Genomic DNA, 17,912 nt, shown 5'->3' on the forward strand with positions numbered 1-17,912 from the left:
GGAGAACACGGCAGTTTGGCAGGATTGCAGAGAGGATGGGAGGAAATGCGTTCTGAAAACATTAACAACTTCAGTCAGCTATTTTGACCACCAGTCAAGTATAGCTTATACAACTATTTCAAGATGAAAAATGGGAAATAAAATGAGAAAAGGAAAAAAGAAAAACTAAAACAAAATTATGATGTAAAAATATTGAGTCAGTCACTTGCAATTTTCTATGTTTCCTAAATAAAATGTATGCTTCATTGCCAGGTAGGGCATTTTTTAATAATGCAAGATCTTGTTCCTTTTATAGAGTCTTAGAGCAGGGCCATAAAAAGGAGTGTGGGAAACATTCAGAGGGAAGCAACAGGCTGGATAACTAAGCTGTCAATAAACGTAAAATATATTATGTACGTATGTAAATTCAGGGCCCCCCAAATCAGTTTGTGATCAGAGGCTCTCATGGAGCACTTGAGAATATTAACTTAAGTTCACAGCAGACACACGGAGAATGGAGATTCTGGTGGTTTAAAAGAAGATATAATTTACAAATATTATTAAAAGTATAACATTTCAGGGTGTGTATTAATTATATAGTTTTAAAAGATATTTGAGGCCGGGCGCGGTGGCTCAAGCCTGTAATCCCAGCACTTTGGGAGGCCGAGACGGGCGGATCATGAGGTCAGGAGATCGAGACCATCCTGGCTAACACGGTGAAACCCCGTCTCTACTAAAAAATACAAAAACTAGCCGGGCGAGGTGGCGGGTGCCTGTAGTCCCAGCTACTTGGGAGGCTGAGGCAGGAGAATGGCGTGAACCCAGGAGGTGGAGCTTGCAGTGAGCTGAGATCGCGCCACTGCACTCCAGCCTGGGCGGAAGAGCGAGACTCCGTCTCAAAAAAAAAAAAGATATTTGAAATTATTTAATTATAATTATGTAATACTATAAGAAATAAATATCATAGAGGTTTTCATAACCCAGTACTGAAAACTTGCTAAAAACTATCAATTCTGGGTGTTAGAAATATTTGTTGCTTATATTATTCTTTGCCATTTTCTGTTTTTAAAAACGTATCTCTAAAGCATTTTTATAAAGATCTCTTATCCTCCTGTCTAACAAACATTCTGACTGCAGATCTGTCATTTACTAGCATTGTGAGTTGGGGCAAATGTTTTACTCTTTCAGCATTGGTTCTTCAACCACAAAGTGAGGTTCATGATAGTGTAAGGTTACTATGAGGATTAGAAATGTTGTATATAAAGAGGTGATGGGAATAGCAAGCATGCCCCAAATAGTGATTACTCTTATTCCTGAATCTCCTCCCCAGTGTATAGTCATTCAGCCCAGCCAGGAACACTTTGAACTCTGATGAGAAAACCTCACCTTCTAGGCCAGTCTGTTACGTTTTTACATTCTTCATTGTCAGAAAGTCCATTTACTGGTCTTCCTATAACTGTCACCAATGGTCCTTGGGGTTACAAAATTCTTCCACTCAACATTCTTTTGGCATTAACTTCAGCTAAGAACCTTGCACTCCCCTATACCTTTCCCTATCTCCAAAGCTTCTCTTTTCCAGGTTAAAATGTCTTAATATCTTTATCATCTTAAAAGACATTTAATTTTTTTTTTTTTTTTTGAGACAGAGTCTCGCTGTGTCTCCCAGGCTGGAGTGCAGTGGCGTAATCTCGGCTCACTGCAAGCTCCGCCTCCCGGGTTCACGCCATTCTGCCGCCTCAGCCTCCCAAGTAGCTGAGACTACAGGCGCCCGCCACCACGCCCGGCTAGTTTTTTGTATTTTTAGTAGAGACGGGGTTTCACCATGTTAGCCAGGATAGTCTCGATTTCCTGACCTCGTGATCCACCCGCCTCGGCCTCCCAAAGTGTTAATTTTGAGTTCCTGTACCATCATGGTGAGTTTCCTCCAAGCATACTTTCTCTGACCTTTATCTCTTTAAATTGCAACACCTGGAGCTCAGAATGAAGCTGAACTTGCCTCTCCGTCCCATATCTTTACTCTCAATCATGGATGGGCAAACATTTTTTATAAAGGGCCAGATAGTAAATACCTTCAGCTTTCCCACCCATACAGTCCCTATTAAATTACTCAACTTTGCCATTGTAATGCAAAAGCAGCCATACCCTGATACATGGGCATGACTATGCTTCAATAAAAGGTTTTTTTTTTGTTTTTTTTTTTTTTTTGCAAAAACAGTAGGCAGGCCATATTTGACCAACAGGTCATAATTTGCTGACCTCTGTGTTTGATGATATTCTCCCATAAAGAAGGAGTCCCTGTGGCCTTTTTCAATAGCTTCATCACACTATCATATCTTTTGTCATACTTGCCACTGAGCTATGTCTCCAACAACATGGCATCAATCTGAGCGCACTTCTAGGTGCAAAGAAGGACATAGATAAAAGAATAAGAGTTCGCCAACCTCATTGTTGTTACATGTAGCAGAGAGGAGCATGTCAGAACACTGCAGAACAGATCCTTACTGCCAGTTTCTGCACAGATACAGCAGCAACTAGTCTGCACATATCCATCCAGATGCCACCATAACTGAGCTTAACACAGACAGAAGTTAATGAAAGTTTTCTACAGATATGCAGGAGATTTGGAGATCACAAATGGAGACCTTGCCTTCATCTGTTACACATTATCTTGATAGATTCAGTTCACCTCTCCAAACTGTTGGGTCGTTCTTGGATAATCATTTTATTATCTAAATGTGTAGAGTCACATCTGTTCTTCTCTGTTGTTTATAAATTATTTTCTTCATTATTCATAAGTTGTTTGCATCATTCAGGTATTTACATGGTAGTAATTAATTAGTTGCTAATGAGGCACAAAAAGTCATCCAATTCCTTTCAGCAGTAGCTCATAATTCAATCCAATATTTTTTGTTTACTCAGACTCAAGAATGCCCTTAATTAAGATTTGCTGTAATTTCCTACCTAGATGATTCAGCTTCTATAGCGTCACCACCCTATTACCAGCACGCAAGTGAAAAGAACACTGGAGTGTGAGTCAGAATGCAAATACCAGTCCCATGTCCGTTATTTTTTAATTGGAGAGCTTAAGTAAGCTAATTAAGTTCTCTTCAACTGTATCTCTTCATGCATAAAATAGGGAAAATAATACTTTCCCTTCCTTCCTCACAAGGTTAATTTAATTGTCAAACACGGACATGGATTTGAAGGTTATTTTCTCCGTATATGTAATGTGCTTATTATATAGAAAGATACTTACATATACTGTTAGCAGAGAAAGTAGGTCACAGACCAGTATTACCATATAATCTCAATTTTTCTAGAAAGAACCACAAAAAAATGTTAATAATGGTCATCTCTCTGTAGTAGAATCATGAGTGAAATTTATCTTGCTGCATTTTGCTTATTTGTAATTTCTGTTTTTCTACAATGAGAAATTACTGCTTGTATAAAAATAAAAAATCAAATTTTAGAACTGTTTATTGAATTATGAAATAACACATGTTAATTCTATAACATTAGCAAAATACAGAATTGTATAAAAAATCACAGATATTAAAATGCCCTTGCTGGACTGTTTATACAACCCAGAAAGGAGTTGCAGTAAGCCATCTCTAAGGCTGAGTTCTTACATCCCACAGTTCTTGATACTTGGTGAGTTATCCTAAGCAGCTGAATAACTATATGCATCAGTCAACATTTCTGGTAAATTTCCACGGCAATTTAAATAAGGAATTAAAACTACCATGGCCCATATAATTAGAGTTGAATCATAGAGAGCTATTTGGGTTGGCACTGCTAAAACTTCTGTTGTGATGCTCTTAAAATGAACAACAAATAAAAAGGTTGGTTTTTGGAGGACCTACATTTTAAATAATTTGGAATAAATAAATTTAAATATATAAAGAATATATTTTTAAAAACCAGAGTAAACAAGACACTAATTCCCTTAAAGAGAAGTGAGTTAAAGGTAAACTGAAAAAGTCAGATCTTACATTCTGTGCTGGAATTTTTTCAAATGGCTTTTAAAGCCTAGCTATTCCATCAGAGTCACAGTCACAAAGTCTAGCTATTCCATCAGAGTCACTCTAAATCAGTTTCTAAGATTAAATATGGATAAAAACACTAAGGCTAACGCAGAGTAATAGGAGCTTATATATGGTACAAACAAATTTCCTCTCCCTCTTGTATTATCACCAAATGGGGAACAGAATGAAATTTGTGATTGAATTTTTTAATAGAAGAAGTGCACTTTTCATTCTCCTTACACCAAAAATCCCTGAATGGAAGAATTACATTGTGATCATAAATGCAGATAGAATCACAGCATTTTTTTTCTTTAATTCTTTTCAGAAGCCTTTCTGCATTAGTTAAAGCTATTAACTAAAAATAAATCCAAAGGGAGAAAATATTTGCAAATTATGTACCTGATAACAAACTTGTGTTTAGGTAGGGTGCATTAAGAAAACCCTTATAACTCAATAAGAACACAAATAACTCAATTTTAAAATGAGCAAAGGATCTGAATAGACATTTCTCTAAAGAATATATACAAATGGCCAGTAAGCACACAAAAGGATGTTCAGCATCATTGCCCATCAGGGAAATACAAATTGAAACCACAGTAAGACACTACTTTATATCCACTGGATGGCAATAATCAGTAATATGGAGAATATCATGTTGGCAAAGATGTGGAGAAATTAGAACCTGCATACTCTGCTTGTCAGAATGTAAAATGGTACAACCACTTTGGAGAACAGTCTGGCAGTGCCTCAGAAGATTAAACATAGAGTTACTATCTGACCCAGCAATTCCCCTTTTAGGTATTTACCCCAGAAAAATAAAAACTTATGTCTGCACAAAAATATGTCCATGAATAGCAGCATTACCCACAGTAGCCAAAAAGTGTAAACAACTCCATCAAGTGATGAATGGATAATATGTATAGCCATACAATGGAATATTAGTCTGACACTAAAAAGAACAATGTACTGATCTATGCTACGACATGAATAAACCTTGGAAATGTGCTAAGTGAAAGAAGCCAGTCACAAAAACTACATATTGTATGATCCCATTCACATAAAATGTCCAGAATTCACGCCATTGCACTCCAGCCTGGGAAACAAGAGTGAAACTCCGTCCAAAAAAAAAAAGTAAAATGTCCAGGATAAGAAAATCTGTAGAGACAAAAAAAATTAGTGATTGCCTAGGGCTGGGAATTTTCTTTTTTTTGAAACGGAGTCTCATTCTGTTGCCCAGGCTGGAGTGCAGTGGCACAATCTCGGCTCACTCCAACCTCCGCCTCCTGGGTTCAAGAGATTCTCCTGCCTCAGCCTCCTGAGTAGCTGGGATTACAGACACCTGCCATCATGCCCGGCTAATTTTTGTATTTTTAGTAGAGATGAGGTTTCACCATGTTAGTCAGGTTGGTCTTCAACTCCTGACCTCGTGATCTGCCCACCTCAGCCTCCCAAAAGTGCTGGGATTACAAGTGTGAGCCACCACACCTGGCACTATACAGAAATCGTCTAACTTCTTTCCCTATCTTTATTCCCATTCTCCATACTCAAAAGTTCCACCTCACTTACCAACTATAGAGTCTTCAGGACCCACTCACTGAGGAGCTGGCTTCCTCTCAATCCTCAGTCTAAGGGATTTGAGATAACCCCGTCTCTGTTCCCATGGAAATACAGACTTCTTTTTGAGAAAGGAAAATGTCATTTGGATCTAAAATTAAGTATTTTGCTCATTCAGACACTGTGCTATAAATCCACCATCTGAGTTTATAAAGAAGCCATATTTATGATTGAGGAATCTCAGCAAAGACTAAGGTCAAGGTTTCAAGTAAGATTAAATTGAACACTCTGCTCTATCTTACGTGGCAAATTTTCCCTGTTACATATCCCTGTAAAGAGATTTGGATTCCCCTATGGCAAATTATTTTACTACGGAACTTATGTTTACCCATTTGAAATGTAAACCTTTATGTTTATATGAACATCCATGTCAAGATTTGTATCTACTGCTATAAACAGTAATAGCACAGGAACTGCTTTTTAATGTGCATGTAAGGTGTTACTGAACTTACAGGTTTATTAAATTATTATTATTATTATTATTATTCATTTCCTACCTAGCCCTAAGCCCTTTGCTTTTTAATACTATAAAAGCCCCTACACATCTTCTGGTTTTTGAAATGACTGTTTTAAAACTGTTAACTGTCTGCTGAAGCATTTTGCTAAAGTTTGAATCAAAAGTGCTTCTGATATTGCTGAAGCTAAAATAGGAGGGGGAACTTCATCTTTTCTCCTACTCCAGTGGCCTTCAGCCCCTCTTCTCTGCAGACTGTCATGCCCATAGTCATACCTTAGACTCTCCTCTTGCTGCTAGATGTTGGAGAGAGCTGTCCATGCTATAGAGAAGATATTTACCAACAACTTGTGGTCTTGGCCACCCTTCCCCAAACTCTGTGAAACAAATATCTTGGGTTGGGCTACAGCATGAGGAGCACCTTTTCCCCATGATCTAGTAAGCCTCACATTAAAGCAGAGTATGAGGCCCAATCTGCATCTTGGATCTCTCCACACCCCAGGCAGCTACAAAGAAGAAAAAGACAGAGTGTGAGCCCACAGTGTTAACCTTTTTAAGTTGCATAGACAAGAAAGAGAGATGAAGAAAAGATGGGCAATGGTCCTACAGAATAAACCCTGGTCAGCTAACCACTTTGGTCACTTGGGTAGAAGAGAGAAGAGAGTAAGTCATATCCATGAACTGACATCTTTTTTCAAATTGACTTCACCCTGAGTAAATGTGGCCTCATCAGTACCCTGGAATCTGCCGAATAGATTAGCATGTTTTCTACCTTGAGGAAAGGAAGAAGGGCAGGGCATAATGGAGCCTCCCCTCTCCTAGAGGTCTATGATTTAGAATATTCAACTTCTGAAATCCAATGAAACCAATAAATCCAATAGATCACTAACCTCCTTCAACACCTCCATTTCACTTCCACCATTCTTTCCCAGCGTTCTTGCCCCTTTGTCTCTCCATCTGACCTACCTTGGAATCCCCAGCCTTTGTGAAGACAAACAAACAGCTGAGCCGAGCTGTAGGAGACCACATTGCACAGATCGGCGACTCAGAGACACGTTGCACCACTTCTTTTCAGATTAACACCTTCTTCCATTCCACACAGATGTTTTTCCAACTCTCCAACACTCTTATGAGCCTTCTTCCTTTTTTTCTATCCACCACATTTTCCCCTAGCAGATGTGCTTTACTCCCTCTCTACAGCAGAAATAGGCCTGTGAAGGAAAAGCTGGTGAAGTTGATGAAATTCTTGTATCTGAACCAGTTGTGCTTTCTTCCCTCCAGTCTTGCAGAAGAAGCTCCTCTTCAAACCACTAAGCAATATCCATGTTGTCTCTGAGTAGCATCTACTTATGCTTTTGTGATGTTGCTAAAAATAGAAGTCCTGATCTTACTGTATGTTTGATGTGCACTTCTTTTACTATGAAGGAGGACAAGCATCTTTTAAATGGTTTTATGTACATTGAATCTTCTTTACGAATTCCTTCCAACCAGCATTTTTCTCTCATTCTTTTTCACATTCTTTTTCTTTCCTTGTTATTTTTCTTCCTTTCTCAGTTGGCCCTCTATGTTCTTTGCTATATTTGAGCACTGTCTATTCTCATTTGCTTTCTTTCCACTTTTGCCTTCATTTCTGTGATGGTTTTACCTTTTTCTTACATTTCTTTGTTGAGTTCTTCCAGCTTACATTTTATCATCTCCTATGTCTCACTACCTTTTCCTTGGGCTCTTACATATCTGAAGTTCCTGTTTCATAAAAGCAGTTGCTTTATTGATTATTTTTAATTCACACAATATATATGCAGTGTTTATCTGCTTCAAGGCAGTATTTTTCTCATGAGTATTTCTTGTCTAACACTTTTTCTGTTCCTTCTTCCCTTTCCCTGTGGTGCATAGTTAGGTGGATTTTCACTTTTTGATTCTTCATTATTGAAAGAGATAAATTTTTTCAGACCAATTCTTTGCAGGTGCTTTCTGGGAAGAGACCAGTGCCAGGCTCCAACCTGGCTAGAATTCCTCATCCCCCAGGGTTTTTTGAATGGTGATGATGGGCAGCGGTGGTGCTTTCTCACGATAACAACTTTCTCTTCTCCCCTGATGTCATAGAGATGGTCCATTTTCTCTACATACAACCTTTCTGTGTGACTTCTCATTTGGCTCTGCTTTCTCCAATTTTTAAAGGCAAATAGTGTGCAGAAGCACCTCTGCCCCTTATCTGTGTACCCTGTTGCAGTGAGGGTTTGGAGTTTTGCGCCTCAAGGAGTATTCCTTTTACCTTTGATGGCTCTTTGAGATCTGCAATCTCTACATTCTCTCTCTCCATTCTTATCAATTCTTACCTTCTCTGTTATTGCTTTGGGAATTTACAGCTCCTTACTTTAATCATAGTGGAGTTCATATTTTTGGTTTTCGCATTCATTTTTTGCCTTTGGATGATTTTTAGGAAAAGCTAGAGGAAATGCCAAATATGTGCTTTAATATCTAAGGCAGGTCTGTCCTTTTATACTTTCTCTGAAACCTCACTCTGTGTATATTTTCAAGCTCTTCTATTTTTTTCTCAAGTTTATGTAAGGAAATAAAAAGTCTCCCTGGTATCCCTTGTACTTAATGTCCTTATCTACCACTGTGTCTCCTCTCATTCACTAAATATTTATTAAATGCCTACTATGGATTGGGCATAGCAGCTGGTATTAGGGTTTTAATGTTGATCAAGGTCAATGTCACCTCTGCTTCCTCTGAGCTTTTAATCTAGGAGAGAGGCAGCTGAGAATCAAACAAGCAATACAAATACTTTAAATTCACTCTCCCACCTTTCATTTACTTTCCAGTTCTCTGTAATCAAGCGTCTGTCCCTCAACTCTGCTAATATTGTTCAGACAAAGGCACCAGAGAAAATTCCATTAACAAATCCAGTGGAAGATCTTCAGTCTTCAGCTCACCTTTCTCCTCCATGGGGCAGTTCACCATTCCTCTCTCATTGAAACGTACCCCAGATTTCCGTGACCTCTCATGCTCTTTGCCCTTGTCATCTGCCCTTGATTTCTCTGTCTACTGACAGCTCCTCCTGCTTCTCATTAGCAGCGGGTATTCTAGGAGCACTGCACTAGCCAGCATGGAGGGACATGGAGATTCTGAGCTGACCCCCAGCTGCAGCAGGCTGCGCCCCGGTAGTGTTCACAGCAGCTGTGCTCCCTCACAGGCCCTTCAAGGGTGGCTGGATGGGCACCCACACTAAGTATTTAGAAATGATGGAATGAGGGACAGGAGATGACATCCAAGTTTATACAGCATTCTTGGTTTACCTGGACCTCATGGAGAGTAAAAGTTAGCGTGAAGTCAATTGTGTGTGGGAATGGCAGAACTGCAGCTCATCTGCCTTGCACTGAGCTAGAAGGGGAGGGGCTGCAGATTGCAGTGTCTACCCCCTTCACTGCTTCCCTCAGCCATAACCACTCAAGGGAGATCTTGAAGGCATCTTGGAACACAAAGATGTTCCAAGTGGCATTACTTTTAATAGCCCAAAATATAAACCACCTAAAAATTTAGGTCAGGAGTCAGCAAACTTTTTCTATAAACGATCAGAAAATAAATATTTTAGGGTTTGCAGGCCATACTGTCTCAGTCATAACTTGTCAACACTGCCGTATGTAACACAAAGCAGCCACAGACAATATGTAAACAATATGGGTATGGCTGTGTCCCAATAAAACTATTTATAAATGTGGTACCGTTGTTTGCCATCCTCTGGTCCAGGAAACAGTCAATAAAAGGATATATATGAATGGTACATTAAGTACTCTTTGAAAATTAGTAATGAATATTATTTAAAACATGAGAAAATGTTATATTAAATAAAAATTGCAAGATACAAAAGCGTATGAATGGCTGTAATCATGACTGAAATAACACATCCAGCACAGGATAAAAAGATGACAAAGTCAATCAAATTACTCACTGTGGTTGTAGTAGGATGGCAGGACAGTAAATAGATAACTTTGTCTTTTCTCAATATTTGTTTTCATTTGTATTACTTTTATAATAAGAATTTTTTACCTTAAAAAAATTGTTTTAAGTGGGTATGCACTCCAGAGCTTTGTTCTTGGTCCTTTTCCCTTTGCATTCTGTGTGTCTTCCCTAGATATCTTCCTGCACCCTTACAGTTTACTCTACTTTCTATGACAAACAACGGTCAAATCTATGTCTTTAGCTCAGGCTTTTCTTCTGAGCTCCAGATTCATATTTTAGCCACTTACTAGACCTCGATACCAGGGTGTCCCTCCTTCAATTCCAACTAGACAGATATAAAACTTCAAAAGTAATAATATTTGAAGTAATAACTCTGAAGTAATATCTCCAAAACGATTACTAAGCCAATATCCCCCTGTCTGGTTTAGTGATTTTTCTGTATTCTGCTTTGCCCAAAACTAAAGCCAAGCATTTACTCTAAATCCTTGCCATTTTCTGATAACTTTATATGTATTTTATTTATTTTTCCTTTTTTCTTCTTTTTTTAACTGGAACCACTCCACCTGGATTCTCCCCTTCTTCCTCACCCAAAGGAAGAGGAGAACGACCATCAGTGGCAAGTGGCAGTAGCAGCAAAGCAACTCCACTAGCCAGCTTCACACTCAGGATCACCCTGCACCTTCTCCTTGTGGGTTCTGCTGCTCTTCTGCAGCTCTGTACTCATTCAGAGAAACTTCCCTAGTAACAAACTATAGAATTGATCCATGAAGTATAATCTCTCAATGTATTTTAATTCTGCTCCCTGGCCTCCAAGCCCACTTTGACTGCCCTGGTCCAATCCCTGGTTGTTCCAGGCCCAGACAACTGCCATCGCCTCTCAGCTGGTCTTCCTGACTCAGTCTCACTCTCTTCCAGGCAATATTTCCACCAATCTCAGGGTGATCTTCCTAAAATCCAAATTGAATCACAACAGACTCCTATTTAAATCCTTTAATTCCCCCTGCTCCTTCTTCTGGATAAAATATAAACTCTTATCATAATTTTAAAAACCTTGTATGATCTGGCCTCTGCCTACCATCCCAGAGTGATGTCCTGCTGCTCCCCTCTGTCCCCTGCCCTATACCTTACGTGCTACTATGCCTCATTACTCCTTCTCAAACCCACCATGACAGTTCAGCCCTGTACCATCCAACATGCTTTTTCCTGGGATACACTTCCTGAAATATTTCTTTTCCTGGATCACACTTCCTGTATTTTTCTAGCTACATGTATCATTCTACAGGATTCACCTCAGTGGCTCCCTCCCCACCGAAACCTGGCCTGCCCCACAGCCCACCCTACAACCTTGTCTCCTCTGAGCTCCTGTTTTATATCCTAGATGCATCTGCCCCATTGCATTGAAATTCAGTATTTGTTCATCTGGCCTTTGACTAGGCCAAGAGCTTCTTGAGGGCAAGGACAGGGTCTTACTTATCACTGCACACTTAGTATATTCCAAACAGCCTAGGGCTTAAATGCTTGTGAATGAATGAAGGAGCAAGAGATTGAATGAACTGTAGTGAGATTATGATGCAGGGAACAACCCACACTAGTCAGTGGGGAAGGCATTTTGTAGCCTTGGTGGTGTTGAAAGATGGGAAATACAGTCTTTCTCTCTGGCTATTAAGTGATTTACAGCAGATCTTTTCTGAAGTGTTAAAAGTTAAATCAATTTCCAGGAAAACATGACTGGTGATGTAAAATATGTCGTGAGGGGAATATTTTCCCTCCTAATACTTTCCATGCACATGAAAGGGAAAAGTGCCCCCACCACATATGCATGATGCTGTCATCTAGAAGTTCATGCTGTCATGTTTCTCTAGGCCCTTATGTGCAGGGTAGCAAATGAGTATGTTGGCCAGGGATCAGTTCACGCACAAAGTTGGCGTGCTCTTTGCTGTGTAATGAGTCATCTCCCTGTTGGTACCTGGTCAGCCCCAGCTCTGAGACAAAGCAGATAGGAAGGGACCCATTTGACATACATCCTAGATGCATCTGTCCCATCGTGTTTGAATTATACTGTACTGATCTGGCCGGGCATGAGGAATAGTGCTCCATTTAGGCATGGAGTCACCCCTAGGGCCCTGTCTACTATAAAAGACAGCTATTGGATCCTGGGAGTGCCCATGATGAAGCCAAAAGAGGTATCAGGCCACACACATAAGGAATCCACGGGTGTTGAAAAGTATTGATAAGATGGACATTGTGTCCTATGATGGAAGTCCCACATGAGAGCAAAGGCAGAACCTAAGGCCATGGTCAGAAGTCAAGGTACAGGTTCAAAGTGGACCCCAGGGAGCAGGCAAGGCAACAGCAGTTTCCTTAAGAAACAAAACATACACTCAAGACAATGGCAATATGGTATTGATCCTGGTATTTTTATGCATATAGATAAGGACTGTGTACTGAACATTGTTTTGGTTTTGGGTGCCCAGAACCATTTCCTCATATGGTAGGTAATAGAACCTATCTTTCCGGTGGAAAGTGTATTCCTGTGACTTGAGTGAAGCTAACCTCACCCAGCCTTGACCCCACGGTGGGCACATGGCCCAGACCTGACCTCACATTCCTCCCCAGGATGCTGGGTCTCCAAGGTGGTTGATTGTAAGTGCCAGGCCTCTGGCAGCCATGTTGCTTTCCCGTCTGAAGGATGAACAGGCAGAAACAAATACAAGTGTGAGATGCAGAGAGAGTCAGAGGCTGGAGAAGAGCATTTGACCCCTGAAGCAAGAAGCAGCACTGGAATTTCTTTTTAAAGTCTGAATTGGGTGTCTGTGGCTTGCAGCCAAAGGAATCCTCCCTCTAGAGGCCAACGCGTGTTGCTCTTGAGAGGCGGGCGGACTTCATCGATGCTTGGGGCTGGATTTGCAGTGTGAGCAGGGCACCAGATCTTCTGAGAAATTTTCACAATTCTCTGTGTGACCACCACATTTTATGCTGAGATTTTGTTTCCCAAAAGATAAGTCTAGATTTTTAGTCACTGCTGTTATATTCTTTCCTATGCCTTTGTGTTCCCCATCCTTATCACACTCATGTTCAACCCTCTGAATGAGAGTATAGGAAGGCATTGGCTGTATAGCAACTTTAAGACCACTTGAAGCCACCTATCCAAAGGATACTAGAAGTCATCCTCTGAATATCCAGGGTGTTCTTGCTTAGTGGAGGGCAAGGGACTCCTAGACCAGAATTACCTGTGATCTGAGAAGTCAGCCTAGGTCTGATCTCCTTTAGAGTTTCATTTCACCCTGAAACTAAAGCTGGAAATAGAGCTCTCCTTAGTCCTCCTCCTGCAGGATCACATAATGGTCCTGTATAATTAGCCTGAAGACATTCCCTGCTGTTAGTTTGTCACAAAAACAAGCAGAAAGCACTAGAAAGAAGAGTAGTTATTTAGAAGTAAATAGCAAGGGAAGGCTGGAAATGTTTGATCTCATATATAGATACGGCTTTGGGTTCTCCAAGTAATTACTTTTGGTTTACTTTTTTCGTAAAGTGCATTGAGATTGGAAGGTTAGTAAAAATGAACAACAAAATTAGGTACTAAAAACAAACAAGGCTCTCAAGGGATAGAGTCAAATAAGAGAGAGAAAATCTTGGCCCTACACTAGTTGCAAAACAGAGTTTTGTCAGCCCCTTCGACATTTGTCAGACCTTCCCTGCTAACACCAAATGAGAGAGGCGATCTCAAAGTTTGGGTCAAAGCCTTTGATTTTCAGATAAGAGATCACATCAACTTTCAGAGAAAATCTCAGATGTCCCTGATATTTCTTTACTATAAAACCTCCTCCAAGGTCTCGATTCCAGAAACGTTTGAATCGCATTTCTGCAAGGTACAAATTAATAGCCCTTACAAAGACTGTCAGAGATTTCATTTTAAAACACTATTAAATGTAGAAGGTGGTAGCCAAATTGGAGAGGATGTTTGATCCTCTCCCAATTTTCCGCTGCTGCAAAGCAGAGACTCATAGTAAATCATTCTTTGCTGTCGGTTCTCCCGTTTTTTAAGAACAAGAAATAATTTTAGAAGTTTTTCTCTTTTCTTCCTTGCAAGAGCTTTATAACATCGGCACACAGCTTGTGAAATAGAGGGAGAGAATGGAAACCACATCCGGAAGTAATCATCTCACCAGCACTGTAATGGATTGTATGTGTTAAAGGGGCCGTGGACTACATTAGCGTGAGGGTATTTCATAAAAAGTTATGTAAATCTTAAGTGGAGGTAATGCTCTTCTCCTTAAACTTAGGGATGAGGAAACGGTAGGCCCCAAGACCTTGCTACAAAACAGTAGCTTTGCTGCTTCTTGTGCCACTAGATTAAACAGACAATTGGAATGAAACTATCACCTCATATACTCACATAAACTAAGTTTTATTGTCAACCTGGACACACTGAAAAGCATGAGACTAATGGAGCCAAACTTCCCACAATTGTTCAGTCAATTTGCTATCCTTCTATTTTTTAATTTTTGGTGGGGGAATAGGGAGGAGCAAAGTTGCCTTTTTCTCAGCACCTACTCAGTCTGTAGATAATAGAAAGTTCTTATTCCTTTTAAACTTGTGAATGAGATTCTTTATCTCAGAGGCCCAATCACCACTCCAAAGAGAATATTTTTATTTTCAAGAGATTCTGCTTTTAATTGGCTACTTAGAAAGTCTATTTTAGAAATAGACTTGCTGGAGTTAACTTGTTCTATATGGTTCAAAAAAGAAAAAAATCTACCAAAAGGAAAACAAAATGGACATTGAAATGCTGTTTTCAGGGATAATAATACTTAACAACTTGGGGGGTTGAAGGAAATCAGTCCCCTTAATATCTCAGTTCACACTTTGTCATGTTAGCACTATGCTAGTCGCATTGTGCTCAGAGGCAATCAGACACTTGCAACGATTGCTTTTTAAGCACCACAGAACTACCTGCAGTAATTTGGTTGTTTTCAACCATTCTCCAAATAAAAATATCCCTTTAACCCAAAGGTTCAGAGTTTATGAGTTTTTTTGGTTTTTTTGTTTTTTTTTTTTAAGAAACTAAGATACACATTCCCTTGCATTTTTATCACCTTAGGCTAAAAATATAACAGAAGCAAAGACTGAGAAGGAGCTGGAAGAAATTAAGAAGAGTGCTTTCCAACGTTTGGAAATTCCTTGAACAATAATGCACATGTAATGTATATGCAATAACTCTGCAGTAAAGGAAAAGACATAAAGAAATGAGGGACTGCATAAAAGCCTGGGCAATTCTATGTTTTAAATAATAAGGTGAAACAGCAAAATGTTTTGTTCTATGTGGTACCCGTTCAACTGTAATTCTATACTCCACGTGATGTGAAAATCTAAGTTTGAGCAAAGTTGGCCTTCTTTTTTTCTTTAATCCACACTGATATTGTGCCCAGAGATGGGGCTCTAGCTGTTGAGAGACTGGAAGAACTTCAGGGAGTGAGTGATCGACTCATCACCGAATCCTCTGTGTGCCAAGAGGATCACTTTGACCCTGAAGCCATTGCAAATTGTTGCTTTTTCTTGTAAGTAGCGTCTGCCCCCAAGTGGTGAAAGTGAGAGGCTGCTTTTTACATCCCAGGACACCTTCCTCTCGCTTCTAGGGCAGCAATTTTTATAGAGACTGGCTCCCTTTTACCACCATCCTCTCTGAACTACTCTTTGTTCTTCCCTCCCCTCTGTCCTACTTCCCCCTTTTCCTCTTCTCCTTCCTTTCGTCTTCTTTCTGTTTCTTCCCCTCTACTTCTTCCTTCCCCTTTGCTTTCCTGAGCCCTCCACTGTATTATTCAGTGGCCCAGACCCCCTGTCTGGGGGAGGATCCGGACTCTAATTTAAGGAATTCAGAAAAAAACAGTTTCAATAAATAATTAGCGAATAATCACTTTAAGGGATAACAACATGACATCGTAGATCCTGAACCAGAAATTGAGAGACCTAGCTTTCACTGGCCCTTGGCTCTGTCCCAGAAATAGGATATGGATATGACATGTTTATATGCAAAGCAAGAAATCTAGGCATAAGCCCAGCTTCATAGAGAACCAGGAAACAGAAAAACAAAATGGGTTCATCTGCCCTCTTTTTTTAAAAAAAAAAAAAAAAAAGCAGTAAAGACACAGAATGCTGATCCCACCGGCTCCCGCTGAGCCACTCCAAATACATGCAGTCTAAGCAATCGAAAACCAGGGCTCATATGGCAATACAGCCTCAAGATAAAGCTCCTTGTTTCCCTCATGGTCCTATTACAGGCAGCCTGTCATCCCTTAAGGCCATCCTGAGCAACCAGTCCACCCTGGACATCATTTTCATCATGTCACATCCCTACCCAGAAATCTTCAAAGGTATATTGCCTTCAAAGTTCAAATACCTTGTGCATTATTCAGGATATCTCTCTCTCTCTCTCGCTCGCTCGCTCGCTCGCTCTGTCTCTCTCTCTCTCTCACACACACAAACACACATACACATACACACACACACAACCATAGTCTCAACCTACTCAAGTTCTCTACTCCAGCCACATTTCCCTCCTGGGCATCCCCCAATGTCCATCTTTTTCTTGCCTCTGTACTTTTACATGTGCTGATTCCCAGCCCAGAATAGTCTTACTCAAAGCCCACAGCCTTTTGTGGAGCTTATGTCAATCTGGAAGTCCTTTTTTTTCAACATTGAAACTGCATTAGTACACAAAGCAAGACATGTTACCCAGGGAGATGGAAGTTGAGGGCGCTTTCATACCCATATGAAAGCCTCATATCAAGATATAATACATATATTTTAATACAACTGTAATTTACAGAGCTATTAATCTTCCAAGGCAGGAGGTGGGGTGAGGGTAGGGAAGGGCAAAGTGTTCATAAACTACCAAGGAAGAGTTCTAGTGGTTTATGCTATTGCCAGAATCCTGAGATGGAATTATGACCCTATAACTCAAAGTTAGCCAGCTCTTTCCATTCTCTAATGGATGCCTTGGAGACGTGGCTTCCTGCTCAATTTCTTTGTATATTCCAGATTTCACTCCCTTCCAAATGCACCAGGGAGCCTCCTAACCACCTCATATGACAAGTTGTTTGAGCTATGTCTTCGTTTGGGAAATGCAGAAGGAAAACTCCCATACCCCTTTCAATGTAAAGATTCTGCATAGGATGGGGGCAGGAAGATCTCTCTTCCATAGCAGCAGATAGAAACCATGAAGCACCCACCCATGGCCTCTAGATCTGGCAAAAATATCCACAGGTAAGGGAAGAACTAAATACCACTTAAGGGTTGCCCATCATTTACCTTCTGGATGCACAACTAGTATAGTATTACTCACTGTAATCCATGAACCCTCTGCATCGTAATCACCTGGCATGGTTCTTGGAAATGCCGGTTCCTAGGCTGCACCTCAGACCTATACAATCAGAATCTAGGGGGTAGAACCTCGACATATGGAGGTGTTATTAATAACTGAAGTCATTCTTACCCATTTGAGCATTTGAGCATCTCTCTTTCAGGTATTCATTGTGTTTTTCTTCATTGTGCTGAAGGCAGTACTCCAGACAGGGCCTGCCTCATACAAAATCACAAAGGGCTAAATGTGTCAAAACTGCTGCTTCGTGAACCCACATCTGCCCTTGGACCTGCTGCTCCCAATCTCTGGCCCTGTGGCTATGTCAGTGCGCTCATCCTGACCCGGGGCCCACTGAAAGCCAGCCTGGACTTATCTTGCCCATGCGAGCCTGTGTGAGCACCCAGGCCATTCCTTTCACCTTCCTGTCTAACAAATTGATTTGATTTGTGCCTGGTTTTCCCGAGATTTTGCTATTCATTAGATGACGGTTAACCAATTTAATTTAATGACTAATCCA

General features: G+C 40.3%; 1 protein-coding gene, 1 non-coding gene and 1 pseudogene across 3 annotated transcripts in view; 2 read left to right on the top strand and 1 right to left on the bottom strand.

Moving 5' to 3' along the window:
• NPVF (neuropeptide VF precursor) overlaps positions 1-17,912 on the top strand; it is an 83,751-nt gene that overhangs the window by 32,438 nt on the left and 33,401 nt on the right. The gene's annotated exons all lie outside the window — the stretch shown is intronic.
• On the top strand, positions 9,182-9,615 carry LOC100429821 (tRNA-splicing endonuclease subunit Sen15 pseudogene; annotated as a pseudogene).
• On the bottom strand, positions 10,589-10,814 carry LOC114677308 (small nucleolar RNA U3). The gene has a single exon (XR_003728578.2). It is a non-coding gene; the product is annotated as a small nucleolar RNA U3 (small nucleolar RNA).

Source organism: Macaca mulatta, chromosome 3 (genome assembly GCF_049350105.2).
Source record: "Macaca mulatta isolate MMU2019108-1 chromosome 3, T2T-MMU8v2.0, whole genome shotgun sequence".
Classification (NCBI taxonomy): Eukaryota; Metazoa; Chordata; class Mammalia; order Primates; family Cercopithecidae; genus Macaca; species Macaca mulatta.